Here is a 14,653-nt window from a genome sequence, read left to right on the forward strand (position 1 = left end):
TGATGAGGATTGTGAGGTAAGGAAAAAATCACTTAAAAAGTGTGGAAATTAATTCTTTTTTGGGGGGGGTGTTAAATGCATTTTATTTTAGACAACCTACATGACATGTTTTTAAAAACAATGCCTCCACTCCCAATAAATCAAGGTCAAAAATAAAGGAATAAAGCTCAAGATGACATCAATCCAAGTTTGTCCAAGTCCTGGTTGTTGTGTAGATGACAAAAAGCAGCAGCCAGTTATGATGACAGGTGAGTAAAAGTAATCAGCTGAATTTGTTAACATTTCTCCATTTCTAAACGATCCTTAAAGAAAATCAGAGGACTTCTGGCCAAGATGGCGGAGAGGAGACAGGCACAGTTCTAAAGTCTCCTGATCTCTTCCCCATCTATCACATGAAACAAACCTCTTAAAAGAATTCTGATCCAGAAAACCCAGAAAGAAAAGCCAGAAGAGCAGTTACCTCAGGACTGGTCTCCCGCAGCAGCCTTGGATGAGTCCGGGCGGGTGAGTCTGGGCTCCGGGGGAGGATCTGCCCCGATCAGCCAGATTGGCAGCTGAATTGGAACTGGGAGTCTGGGGACCCGAGAGTGGCAGTGGGGCTGGACGAGGGGGGCTTGGGTCCACGGGGAAGCAGAGGTGCTGGTGTTGGTGCTGTCCCCCTGGAGCTCCGGGACCAGGATGGGGGAAGTATTCTGGTGCAGGAGAACGGCAGACACCATCCCTAGGCTTCTTGGGTCTGAGAAACTCTGAGGGCACGTCTCCATTGCACAGAGGCTTCTCCTCAAACAAAGGCAAATTACTTCTGCCTCAGGCCCAGGTGTGTGAGCAAAAGAACTGCCCGGATATCATGGAATCGGAGGGCAAAGTAGTTATTGAAAGAGTACATCGATCCCCACCAGAAAAAGATCCTAAAATGAAAACACCAAGGAATGTTGTGGCCAAACTGCAGAACTATCAGATAAAAGAGAAAATCCTGCAAGCAGCCAGAAAGAAACAATTTAAATATCAAAGAGCCACAGTAAGGATCATGCAGGACCTGGCTGAATCAACTTTAAGGGATCGAAAGGCCTGGAACAAGATATTTGGAAGAGCACAGGAACTTGGAATGCAGCCAAGAATCTACTTTCCTGCAAAGCTGAGCCTTCTCTTCCAGGGAAAAAGATGGACATTTAATGAAATGGAAGAATTCCAAAAATTTCTGATGAAAAGACCAGAGCTAAACAGAAAATTTGGACATCAAACAGGAGGTTCAAGAGACACATGAAAAGGTTAAAAAAAGGGGGGGTGGTGGTAAAAGAAAAAAAAATGCAATCCAGTAAGTTGAAATTGGCTAAACCCCAGCATGGGGGTAAAAAAAAAGATTCTCATAAACTTTGAGAAATGTAACTCTAACAGAGAGAATACACCTAGCCAGAAATGATGGACATTCATGACCTATCCATGAAACTACTATCCAATGGGATGTAACTGGCTTTAACCCCACTTAGGAGAAAGACTCTAATAGCCCTCAGGAATTTTGACTCTATTCGACAGAATGTACAGAACTAGAAGGGACAGACACTCAGAATTTTCTATGACTTAGACAGAAGGATCTTAAAAAAAAACACTAACGCCCTAAAAAGCGGGACAGGAAAGAGACGGGAGGAGGGAGGGGATTGAATGGGGTAAATCTCATTACACTAAGAGGTACAAAAAACCTATGTTAATAGTGGGGAAAAAAGGGAGCAGAGGAGAAACACCTGAATCTTCTCATCAGATTTGGCTTAAAGTCAACCTACACATACTCAGTTAACTTATAAAACATCTAACCTTCCAAGTATTAAAAGGGGAAAAGAGGAGGGGGGATGGAGAAAGGGAAGGGGAGTGGGGGGAAATAAGGGGAAATAACAAAAGGAAGGGAAGGGAAAAGGGAAAAAAAGGAAAAGGGAAAGAAAGGGGAGGGTGTGATATAGGAGGGCAAAAACACTGAAGGGGGTGGTTTTCACAAACAAAAGACTGGGGAATATGGATAAAAGGGGGAAAAAATACAAACAGAGGGAAGATAGCACAGAGGGCAATAAAGAATTAGTAATCATAACCTTGAATGTGAATGGGATGAACTCTCCCTTAAAACGTAAGCAAATAGCAGAGTGAATTAAAAACCAGAATCCTACAATATGCTTCTTACAAGAAACTCATTTGAAGCAGAGAGATACATATAGAGTAAAGGTAAAAGGTTGGAGCAAAATATATTTTGCTTCAGCTAAAGTAAAAAAAGCAGGAGTAGCAATCCTATTCTCAAACAAAGCAGCAGCAAAAATAGATAGCATTAAAAGAGATAAGGAAGGAAACTTTATCCTCCTAAAAGGTACCATAGACAATAAAGTCATTTCAATATTGAATATATATGCACCCAGTGGGACAGCACCCAAATTCTTAGTGGAGAAGCGGAAGGAACTAGAGGAAGACATAGACAGCAAAACTCTACTAGTGGGAGACCTCAACCTCCTGCTATCAGATCTAGATAAATCAAATCATAAAACAAACAAGAAAGAAATTAGGGAGGTAAATAGATTGTTAGAAAAATTAGATATGGTAGATTTATGGAGGAAATTGAATGGGGATAGGAAGGAATATACCTTTTTCTCTGCAGTACATGGAACTTATACAAAAATTGACCATGTACTAGGACATAAAAACCTAATGATCAACTGCAGAAAGGCAGAAATAGTGAATACATCTTTCTCAGATCACAATGCAACAAAAGTCATATGCAGTACTGGGCCAAGGAGATATAGACCCAGAGTAAATTGGAAACTGAATAACTTCATCTTAAAAAATGAATGGAACAAAAAACAAATTATAGAAAGAATTAACCATTTTATCCTAGATAATGATAATAATGAAACAACATACCAAAACCTATGGGATTCATTCAAAGCAACTCTCAGGGGATATATTATAGCTCTAAATGCTTATATGAATAAATTGAAGAGGAAATCAATGAACTAAAAATGCAACTAAAAAAATTAGAGAAAGAACAAATCAAAAATCCCCAATCAAATACCAAATTAGAAATTTTAAAAATTAAAGGAGAAATTAATAAAATTGAAAGCAAAGAAGTTGGTATTATGAAAAAACCAATAAAATTGATAAACCTCTGGTCAATTTGATTAAAAAAAGAAAGAAGAAAACCAAATTGCTAGGATCATAAAGGAAAAAGGTGAACTCACCACCAATGAGGAGGAAATTAAAGTAATAATTTGAAACTATTTTGCCCAACTCTATGCCGATAAATTTGATAATCTAAGTGAAATGGATGAATATTTAGAAAAATATAAGTTGCCCAGGTTAAATGAAAAAGAGATTAAATATCTAAACAACCCTATCTCAGAAAAAGAAATTCAGCAAGCCATTACTGAAGTCCCTAAAAAAAAAATCTCCAGGGCCTGATGAATTCTACCAAACATTTAAGGAACAATTGGTTCCAATCCTATATAAACTCTTTGGAAAAATAGGGAAAGATGGAACTGTGCCTAACTCTTTCAATTAAACCAATATGGTACTGTTACCTAAACCAGGAAGAGGTAAAACAGAGAAAGAAAATTATAGACCTATTTCCCTGATGAATATAATTTCAAAAATACTAAATAAAATCTTAGCAAAATGACTACAACAAGTCATCACTAGGATAATACATTATGATCAAGTAGGATTTATTCCAGGAATGCAGGGTTGGTTCAATATTAGGAAAACTGTTAGTATACTCAATTATATCAACAACAAACCTATCAGAAATCATATGATCATAGCAATAGATGCTGAGAAAGCTTTTTGACAAAATACAGTATCCATTCCTATTAAAAACACTAGAGAGTATAGGAATAAATGGACTGTTCCTTAAAATAATTAGCAATAACTATCTGAAACCATCAACAAGCATTATATTCAATGGGGAGAGGCTAGAGGCATTCCCAATAAGATCAGGGGTGAAACAAGGATGCCCATTATCACCACTACTATTTAATATTGTATTAGAAATGTTAGCAGCAGCAATTAGAGAAGAAAAAGAAATTAAAGGAATTAGAATTGGGAAGGAAGAGACAAAACTCTCACTCTTTGCAGATGACATGATGGTCTACCTAGAGAATCCCAAGAAATTATCTAAAAAATTACTGGAAACAATTAGCAATTTTAGCAAAGTTGCAGGTTATAAAATAAACCCTCATAAATCCTCAACTTTTCTATATATGTCTAGCAAGGAACAGCAGGAAGAGCTAGAAAGAGAAATCCCATTCAAAGTAACCTCAGACAATATAAAATATTTGGGAGTCTATTTGCCAAGACAGACTCACAATCTTTTTGAAAACAATTATAAAACACTACTCACACAAATTAAATTAGATTTAAATAACTGAGCAAATATCAATTGCTCATGGATAGGTAGAGCTAATATAATAAGAATGACAATTCTACCAAAACTAAACTATCTGTTTAGTGCCCTATCAATCAAAATTCCAAAGAATTACTTTAACGAGTTAGAAAAAATTGTAAATAAATTCATATGGAGAAATAAAAAGTCAAAAATTGCCAGGAGCTTAATGAAAAAAAAGTGCAAAAGAAGGTGGCTTAGCCCTACCCAATCTAAAATTATATTATAAAGCATCAGTCATCAAAACTGTTTGGTATTGGCTAAGAAATAGAGTGGTGGACCAGTGGAATAGACCAGGTGTAAAAGCAGGAGAGGAGTATAGTAATCTGCTGTTTGATAAACCCAAAGAGTCCGGCCATTGGGATAAAAACTCCGTCTTTGATAAAAATTGCTGGGAAAATTGGAAGTTAGTATGGAAGAAACTTAGATTAGACCAACACCTCACACCCTTTACCAAGATAAGATCCAAATGGTTACAGGACATAGACATAAAAAACAATACTATAAGGAAATTAGAAGATCAAGGACTAGTCTACCTGTCAGATCTATGGAAAGGGGAGCAGTTTATGACTAAGGAAGAGATGGAGAACATCACTAAAATCCAATTAGATGATTTTGATTACATTAAATTAAAAAGTTTTTGCACAGGTAAAACCAATGTAACCAAGATCAAAAGAAATGTAGTAAATTGGGAAACAATCTTTACAACTAGTGATTCTGAGAAAGGACTCATTTCTAAAATATACAGAGAACTGAGTCATATTTTTAAAACAAAAAGGCACTCTCCAATTGATAAATGGTCAAATGATATGCAAAGGCAATTTACAGATGAGGAGATCAAAGTAATCCATAGCCATATGAAAAAAATGCTCTAAATCATTAATTATTGGAGAAATACAAATTAAAGCTTCTCTGAGGTACCACCTCACACCTCTAAGATTGGCCAGTATGACCAGGAAGGATAATGATCATTGTTGGAAGGGATGTGGAAAATCTGGGACACTATTACACTGTTGGTGGAGCTGTGAACTCATCCAGCCCTTCTGGAGAGCTATTTTTAACTATGCCCAAAGGGCAACAAAAATGTGCATACCCTTTGACCCAGCAATACTACTACTGGGTCTATATCCTGAAGAGATGAGGAAAAAGGGTAAAAACATTACTTGTACAAAAATATTTATAGCATCCCTGTTTGTGGTGGCAAAGAATTGGAAATACAGTAAATGTCCTTCAATTGGGGAATGGCTTAGCAAACTGTGGTATGTGTATGTCATGGAACACTATTGTTCTATTAGAAACCAGGAGGGACAGGATTTCAGGGAAGCCTGGAGGAATTTGCATGAACTGAGGCTGAGTGAGATGAGCAGAACCAGAAAAACACTGTACACCCTAGCAGCAACATGGGAGTGATGATCAACCTTAAAGGACTTGCTCATTCCATCAGCACAACAATTGGGAACAATTTTGGGCTGTCTGCAAAGGAGAGTACCATCTGTATCCAGATAAGGAGCTGTGGAGTTTGAACAAAGTGCAAGGACTATTTCCTTTAATTTAGAAAAAAACAGATATCTTATTGTCTGCTCTTGTTACCTCTGAGACTTCTCTTCTCTTCTTAATTTCTCTCTCACCACACCCAATTTGGATCAAGGTACAACATGGAAACAAAGTAAAGACTGACAGAGTGCTTTCTGTGGGGGGGAGGGAGGAGGGAAGCAAAATTGGGGGAAAATGTAAAACTCAAATAATATCTTTAATAAAATAAATTTAAATTAAAAAAAAGGAAATCATATATGGGGTCACACCATCCTCATGGAAGTCCAGGAGAGCCACCATGCCATCTGGATTCATGTTTTTACCTATGAAGAACTGATAGTTTTTAAAATTAGCAAGGTTATGTTTGAGTTGTTCTGCAGCTCCCGTCATAAAAGGTTTTACTGTATCTGGCTTGTTTTCTTCAAGTCTGCCTTTGATTGATTTCATGTAGTCTGATGTCCTTTTTGCAGGACTCTTTTGTGAAACTAGTTTCTTGCAGATGATGGTTTATTACTCCATCAACTCCAGTGATTACGGTGGCATCTGTTCCTTCACCTTCAGGACCTTCAGCAGAGGCATTGCCACCGATGAGTGAATCATCAGTGGTACCCTCTGTCCTCCTGACCATCTTCCCATCCACCTCCAGGCACAGCCCGCTGGCCATCTCCCGGATCTTGTCAATGTCGCTGAACATCTCGTCATGGCTGATGAGGTCCCGGTGGATGATCATGACCGCAGCAGCGGCGGGCCCGGAGCTCGGTGCGAGCGTGATGCAGCTGGAGGGAGCTGGGGCCAGGGGGGAGCAGGCGGAAAAGATGGAAATTAATTCTTTAAAAAAGGAGAAAGAACTAGGGAAATTGTAAGCAAGAAAAAGTTTAGTTTCTACACTGGCACAGATGAAAGGATTAAGTTTTCACAAGTACTTGGAGAAACATTTAATCAGGGCCAGACAAGGTCAAATAAAGAAATTAAGTTTGCAGTTAGAAAAGAATGTATAGAGGGGCGGCTAGGTGGCACAGTGGATAAAGCACCGGCCCTGGAGTCAGGAGGACCTGGGTTCAAATCCGGCCTCAGACACTTAATAATTACCTAGCTGTGTGGCCTTGGGCAAGCCACTTAACCCCATTTGCCTTGCAAAAAAACCTGAAAAAAAAGAGAAAAGAATGAATAGACAGGAAGAAGACAGTGGGGATAATGGCTGAGTTGGTCCTAAATTAGCAATGACCTGAGGAAAAACTGCAACTGCTTAATAAGGTTTATACCTATTACTTTGCATTCCCCTCAAAAAAGAAACCTTCCCTTACATAATATGGAGTGCATGAAGAGGATAAAGGAATATATTCAGGAAAGGTATATAAGGAATGGTATGAGAAAATTTCAAAAAGAATTTTTAAAATGGGGGGGTTGTGACAAATGACCTTCAATGAAGTTTCCTCACGAATACATTCTTATACACTCCTATCTTTGTTTTTCCACTTTGCAAGTAAGCTTGATTCTTTTTCCTTAGTAACCTATGATTCTTCAGAAATTAAGTAATTTGACTGGGAATTGGACTACATTGCTTTCTTTTTTTTTTATGTTTTTGCAAGGCAAATGGGGTTAAATGGCTTGCCCAAGGCCACACAGCTAGGTAATTATTAAGTGTCTCCAGGGCCAATCCCAGGTACTCCTGACTCCAGGGCCGGTGCTTTATCCACTGCGCCACCTAGCCGCCCCACTACTTTGCTTTCTGATTGGATACTTCCAAAATTAGTCAAAGGAAATACATAAAGAAGTTTTGTAAAACATCACATTTAATAGCATATAAATTAGCTACAAATAATTGTGGTAATAAGGGACTGAAAACTGTGACTTTCTAATAGGTGAGAGATAAGTTAATCCCCAAATTTTGAAATCTAGGGTGATTTTTGTTTCAAAACTTTTCAGAAACTACAAAAACTTCTAGACAAAGTAGTGGCTTCTGGCACTATAGAAATATACACGTGGTTTCTGTTCACCCTGAGGAGGTAGATTTCTGTTTTAAATTCCTTTGCAAACAAATCAGTTAGGACTAGTCAGAAAAACACATTTGGAGTCATAACTTTAGAGCCAGATATAGTTGTTGTGGTCAACACCACATTTTAAATTTCCAAATGTTTACTATTAATGGAAAGGAAAACTGTGAAAGGCTGATTGGGGAATGTGTGCTCCAGCGGGCATCAGGGAAGCCAGGGCAAGCATTCTAGGTCCAGACATGGTAAGGAAAGGCCATGGAGTTGGGAGGTAGAGTTTCCTATTCATGCAACAGAAGGGAGGCTCATACCACTGGATTATATCATATTTGAGAGACTATCAGGTGTCCAAAGTCTGAGATGCTTTAAGAGCCTAGATAGAACCTCTGGGATCTTCACTCTGGGTCTGGTCAGTTCCCCTCATGGTTAAAATCAGATAAAGGTCACTGAACGAAGGGTGCTGAGGCACAGGAATGATTAAGAAACAAGTCTGAGGGCACCTAGGTGGTGCAGTGGATGGAGCACTGGCCCTGGAGTCAGGAGGTCCTGAATACAAATCTGGTCTCAGACACTTAATAATTCCCTAGCAGTATGATCTTGCATCAGTCACTTAATAACACTGCCTTGTAAAGAAGTTAAAAAAACCCCACCAAAACACAAGTTTGAGGCCAGAATCTCCACTGGTCAACCATGATAGAGCCCAGAATATAGAAATTAGAATCTGGAGACATCACCAAGCAGTCAATCAATCAAATAGATTCCATTAAACACCTACCTTTTTCTATGTACATGCTAAGCTTTGAGGTTATAAAGGAAGAGGAAAACCTAGTTCCTGCTCACAAGGATCTGCCATGTTGACATACAAACATGGAAATGCTTTCAGAATAAGGATTAGCTCAGAAACCTCACTCTCAGTTGATTCAGGAAAAAGAGTGTGTTTTCAATTGAAAAGGCATTTAGTTCAGTGGGAAATAAGGTAATCCAGGGAGTGCGACTGATAACAGTTTGAGAAGTAGAATAGTGTTAGGGAAGGAAGAGTTAAAATAAGAATGATAAAAATACAGATCCCCTTGGAGATATTACAAATTTGGTTCCAGAGCAGTGAAGTAAAGTGAAGGTTTTTCAAGTAAGTCACAAGAGGCAGCTAGGTGGTGCAGTGGATAGAGTACTGGTCCTGGAGTCAAGAGTACCTGAGTTGAACTCTGGTCTCAGACAATAATAGTTACCTAGTTGTGTGACCTTGGGCAAAGCCAATTAACCACATTGCCTTGCAAAAACTTTAAAAAATTAAAAAAGATAAAGTAAGTCAAAAGATTATTTTTGTTTTCCAGTGCTTAGTAAAGTTATATTAATACTCCACTGAAGTCTATCAAATTATCAGTACTATTCTGTCTTTAAAGAGTACAATAAACATTTCTTAATTTAAAAATGCTTTATTGGGGTGGCTGGGTGTTGCAGTGGATGGAGCACCATCCCTGGAGTCAGGAGGACCTGAGTTCAAATCTGACCTCAGATAATAATTACCTAGCTGTGTAGCCTTGGGCAAGCCACTTAACTCCATTTGCCTTGTGAAAACCTTAAAAAATTCTTTATTCCTAAATAAAATCTCTTAAACATATTTCTTTATTAGTCTTTGTGAAAGAATTTTAACTAAAGGGGGGAAACACATGAGAAAGAAAGAAACAATATAAAAGTAGTTTTAAAAAGTGAACAATTGCTTAGCAGAGCCAAGTCTATCACAGCTGATCTCTACACAACTATCAGGTTGGCTAAAATGACAAAAAAGGAAAATGATCAACTTTGGAGAGCATATGGGAAAACTGAGACATTAATGTATTTTGGGGGTTGTGAACTGATATGGAGAGCCAAATCAAGTCTAACTTTGATCTGAGCTTTCAGGTCATTCATGGTCTTTTTGCTGGTGGAGGTTTTTGCCTTATGATAGCATCTCACGAACTCTTTTTTTTTAAATTTTATTTATTTAAAGCAATGGGGTTGAATGACTTGCCCAAGCTGCTAGGCAATTATTAAGTGTCTGAGGGGAGATTTGAACTCAGGTTCTCCTGACTCCAGGGCCAGGGCTCCATCCTCTGCACCATCTAGCTGCCCCTCACAACTTATCATAGAATTTTATTGATCTATATTTCTGACAGTTCTCATTTTTCCTCCAGAAATCCTCTTATCTTTCTGAGAGAACACATCACTTTCCTTCTTCTAAAGAGTTTAGCATTCCATAGAAGAATATTTCTCAATTTTATTTCAATTGAAAATATCAACTGCTTTTTCCAATTTTCCTTTGGACTTTCAAGATTATAGTTCCAAGTGCTGGCTTTGATTCTTGTAAAGGGTGCAACCTATGGGCAATTCCCTCTCTTTGCTTCGGTTTCTTCCGTACATTGATGAGCATTGGCCTTGAAGAATTCTGAAGCCTGCCTCAACTCTAAGTTCTCTGCATGTGGATGCATTAGGAGGTGGTGACATTCAAGGATGTGGCTGTGGACTTCACCCTGGAGGAGTGGGACCTGTTGGACAATGCACAGAAGCAGCTGCACAAGGACATCATGCTGGAGAACGGTCAGAACTTGGTCTTCCTAGGTAAAGACCATTCCTCAGGTAACTGGGAATCTGTCATTTAAAGGAGTGTCCTCAACTCTCTTCCTAGGGGGAGTTTTAGGTCATTGATCACCTCAAAGAAAGACCAAAATGATGGTCTCCTACATTCAAAAGACTAGGTCTTCCTGCTACCTAGTGTTCCTAGGAGAGACCTTTGTGCCATGTGATAGGGAGCTAGACACAAGTCTGCAGTCTTCAAATATTGATCCTGCAGCTTCTCCTTGAAGATGGTCAGTGAGGGGTACCCCTTCCTCTTTGGGAAGTGTTTAGTCATTAGAATGTTCTTTTTTGTTACTAGGGAAAAATATGTAATTCAGTGCTCTTGGTGTTAACCACAGAGTTCTAGCATAGCAAGGGTGTCCTTGTTCTTCCTTCATTCACCTCCAAGTCTAGTAGAGATGCAGGGAAAGAAAGGAAAGGGAGTAAGTCTTTATAGACATCTGCTGGGAGACAGACCTTGTACTAAGAACTTTCTTCATGCATATTATCTCACTTGATCCTCATCATTACCTTTTGTTTGGGTTTCTATTCTTATCCTGTTTTATATTTGAGGAAACTGAGGCAAATAGATTAAGGCACTAATTCATGGGTTGGTAACAGTCTGAGGTCTCTTGTCTCCTGATTCCATCCCAGTATGCTCCTGTCCCCTTGCAATGCCTCTAATTTCTAGGCAATGGAAGCTATGGAATGTGGACATCCTTCTAAAAGGAGGCAAGTAAAGTTGGAATTTTCTAATTCCAAATTACTTGCAGTATTGTGACCCTGTTTTACATCAGTATAAGCCTGATCCTCTGAAAGCATAAGGCTGTCAGGGATTCCACAGTTTGATGAGAAAAATCTCAAGGACACAACATTTATTTATAGACTAAGTTGGAGCCCATCAAGACAAGGCGGGCAGACAATAAGGTTAAAGAAGACTAGAAGAGTCTTAAGGGAACAGAACTGTGGTACCTCAGAAAAGCCCAGGCAAGTGTTCTAGGCAGGAGCACTAGCCAGGGAAAACCCAAGCTGTTGGGAGGTGGAGTGTTCCATTCATGATGCAGAAAAGAGGCCTCTGCCCCACTGTATCCTAGGCTATGTGGAGGGGGAGGCCGGTGAAAGAAGACTAGAAGGGGAAAAGCAGGCCAGAAGATGAAGAGCTTGAAGAGCCTAACACACAATTTCAGTTTTTGTCTTGGAGCCTGGGGAATTGTTTAAGTAGGGAGTGCCATGGCCAGGCAAAGAACTTTAGGAAGATGAACTTAATTATTGGTGGCAGACAGAGTGGCCTGTGAAGAGACTTGAGTCAGTTCTTGTAATGCATCAAATGTGAGGTTATTTGGACCCCCAACCAAATAAGGGGAAATGTTGGTGGAGCAAGGGAAGTATTTGAGTAAGGTTACAAAGGTGGAATCACCTGCTTCAATGTTGGGGCAGTGGTGTAGGAGTGATAATGAGGAGTGGCTGACATCTAGTTTGGCCCATGAATGAGTGTGAAGTTTTTGTCTTGCATAGTAGTAGCAAAGCAAGATTATGGGAGCATTGGGTTGGGTGGGATGCATGGGAAACAAGTGCCAGGGAGTACCAGGAGAGAGTAACATCCAAAAATCTTAGAAAAAAGAAAAAAGCAAGAAGGAAAATTGGATGATTGACAGTATGTGAAGCTGCAAAAAGGTCAATGGCATAATATCTAAGTATCAGAATAAATGATTAGAAATATGGATCTAACTGAAAATTATGACAGGACAAGTAAAAAAGAGGAGATTTATTTCTCAGACTATGATAAAATTTACAAAGAATGATTCATGGGATAAAGCACCAATTTAGGGACAGTTGGGGAATTAACTGAACATAAGAAATAGCACTGTCATCAACAATATGCTCTTGATGCAAAAGAAAATAAAATGGAGAACATCTGTCCAGTGCGGTGGCCAGAGCACACTCTGTCACCAGGCTGGAGTTCTACTCTCTGGTGCTGAGATTTGGGTTGGGTCACTTGGCCATTCAGAACTCATGACCCAAAGCGTGACTATAATGACGACATGGCTCCGTACTTGTCTCAGGTTTGTTGTGAGGATCCAATGCAATTGTGTGTGGAACTTTTTGCTCATTAAATTGCCTCATAAGTATAAGCTTATAGCCTTTTCAAATGATTGATTCTACTCATTTTAGTTTGAAGACTTTTTATTTTGACTGGGGAAACTGAAGGTCAGTTGGTTCACTTTCTGCCAGGAGGAAGAGGATATCCTCATAGATATACTTGTATATGTGTTTGTTTCCTTCAGATGCAGAGTCCAAGTGTGATGAGATGAGAGTAAACTCGAAAATGAGCACTTGGAATGACTTCACTGCTTCTGGTGAAAAGAGGACTCATCTTGGTAACCATGAGCTTATCCACACCATAGAGAAACAGCATAAATATACTCAACATGGAAGACTTGTCAAAGAAGCTACAGTTTCCCAGAACATCGGAAAATCCATACCGAAGAGAAACCTTATGAGTGTAATCAGTGTGGAAAGACTTTCATTCTCCACTGCAATCTTACTGTACATCAGAAAATCCACAGTGGAGAGAAACCTTAGAAATGTGATCAATATGAAAAGGCTTTATGTTGCCCATCCAACTTCATAGGTATCAGAATATCCATCCCAGAGTGAAACTTTTGAATGGAATCCATTTTGAAAATTTTGCCCCATGTCTGAGAATGAACACTGGTGAGACACCTGAGAAGTATTGATTACATTCCAAAGCTTTTAATATACATGTTCATCTTACTCGACATCAGAGAATCCACACTGGAGAGAATGCTTTTGAGTGCAGTGAATATGGTAAAGCTTTTCCTAAACACTTTCCCCTTACCAAATAAATGTGACAAATGAAAAGTTCCAGAGACAGTTTCTGTGTATTCCTTTTATTCATTGATAACAAAGAATTAATATAACAAAAGATATTATTGTTTTTAGGATTTTGCAAATCAATAGGGTTAAGTGACTTGCCTGAGTCCACACAGTGAAAAGAAGCCTTTTAAAGGTTTTGGGAAGGCCTTCAGCCAGAGCTTATACTTGTGTGTCCATTGGAGAAGTCTTCTGGATCTAATTAATAAGGAAATGCCTGTTCCAGCAGCACAGACCTTATTAGCTATCACATATTTCATTCAAAGCCAGAAGTCCTGAACATGGATTGAAATTTTTCCTGAAATCATATAGTTTTCTCAGGAGTTCCCTAAAATATTCCATGGCTCTCTAGGACTGGGCCTGCCACTGACTAGCTCACTTAACTACACTTCCTCTCACCATTGTGAAACAAATCTCTGCTCACACTCCAAGCTGGCCAGGATTTGTAATCTGCTTCAAAGCTCCAAAATTAGTTTTGAGGTCTTGTTGCAAGATTGGTTGGAAGGGGATTTGGGAAAACCAAGGGTAGTTGCTGCCTCACCTTGCTATCTTGGCTCTGGAAGTCCTCATGCCTCATTTTTTGACAGGAACTATTCCTTTGATATCTCATTTCCTTGAAAAGATTTCTTCTCTTTCCCCTTTCATTGTTTTCTTCTATTTTTCTTCATTGCTCATTTAAGAAATCTCTCCTTGCTATTCATAGGAATTCAGTTGGGTTTATCTTCTCCCTCTCTTTTTTACCTTTCCTGTTCCTTCTCTCCTCAGCTAGTTGTAGACCCTCATCAGACCACCTTTCTTTCTCTGCTTTTTCTTTGAAGTATTTTTTGTTGCTGCTTGTTCCTGTCCGACACTCCTCTAGAATTGATAATCGTTCAGGTGTACTATATGCTATATCTGAACACTTGAATCTTTTCATCACTTCTACTTCATATTCATAAGCAATATTATGTAGATCATATCTTTAGAGTTTGATGGTTTTCTTTACTTTTTCAATTTGAATTTGAATTTTGAAATAAGAGCCTCAATCAGTTCCATATTTTAACTGATTGAATAAAAACTTCTTCTTCTTTGGACTTTTTTCCTTGATGTTATTTTATTCATAGTACTGAGCAAGCACCTTTGGTCCCTTTGGCATCAGTGGGTGGAAGGCTGACTTGTTACTGTGTTATGTCATTAAGGTGTTGTAATCGAACACACCTTGACCATGCATTGGAGAAATCTTGCTGGAGAC

The 14,653-nt window shown here is 38.9% G+C and overlaps 1 pseudogene; it reads right to left on the reverse strand.

The window, feature by feature from the left end:
* Nucleotides 1-275: 275 nt before the first annotated feature.
* Nucleotides 276-6,674, reverse strand: LOC141493014 (translationally-controlled tumor protein-like; annotated as a pseudogene).
* Between the last annotated feature and the right edge of the window lie 7,979 nt (nt 6,675-14,653).

This window comes from Macrotis lagotis, chromosome 1 (genome assembly GCF_037893015.1).
Source record: "Macrotis lagotis isolate mMagLag1 chromosome 1, bilby.v1.9.chrom.fasta, whole genome shotgun sequence".
Lineage (NCBI taxonomy): Eukaryota > Metazoa > Chordata > Mammalia > Peramelemorphia > Peramelidae > Macrotis > Macrotis lagotis.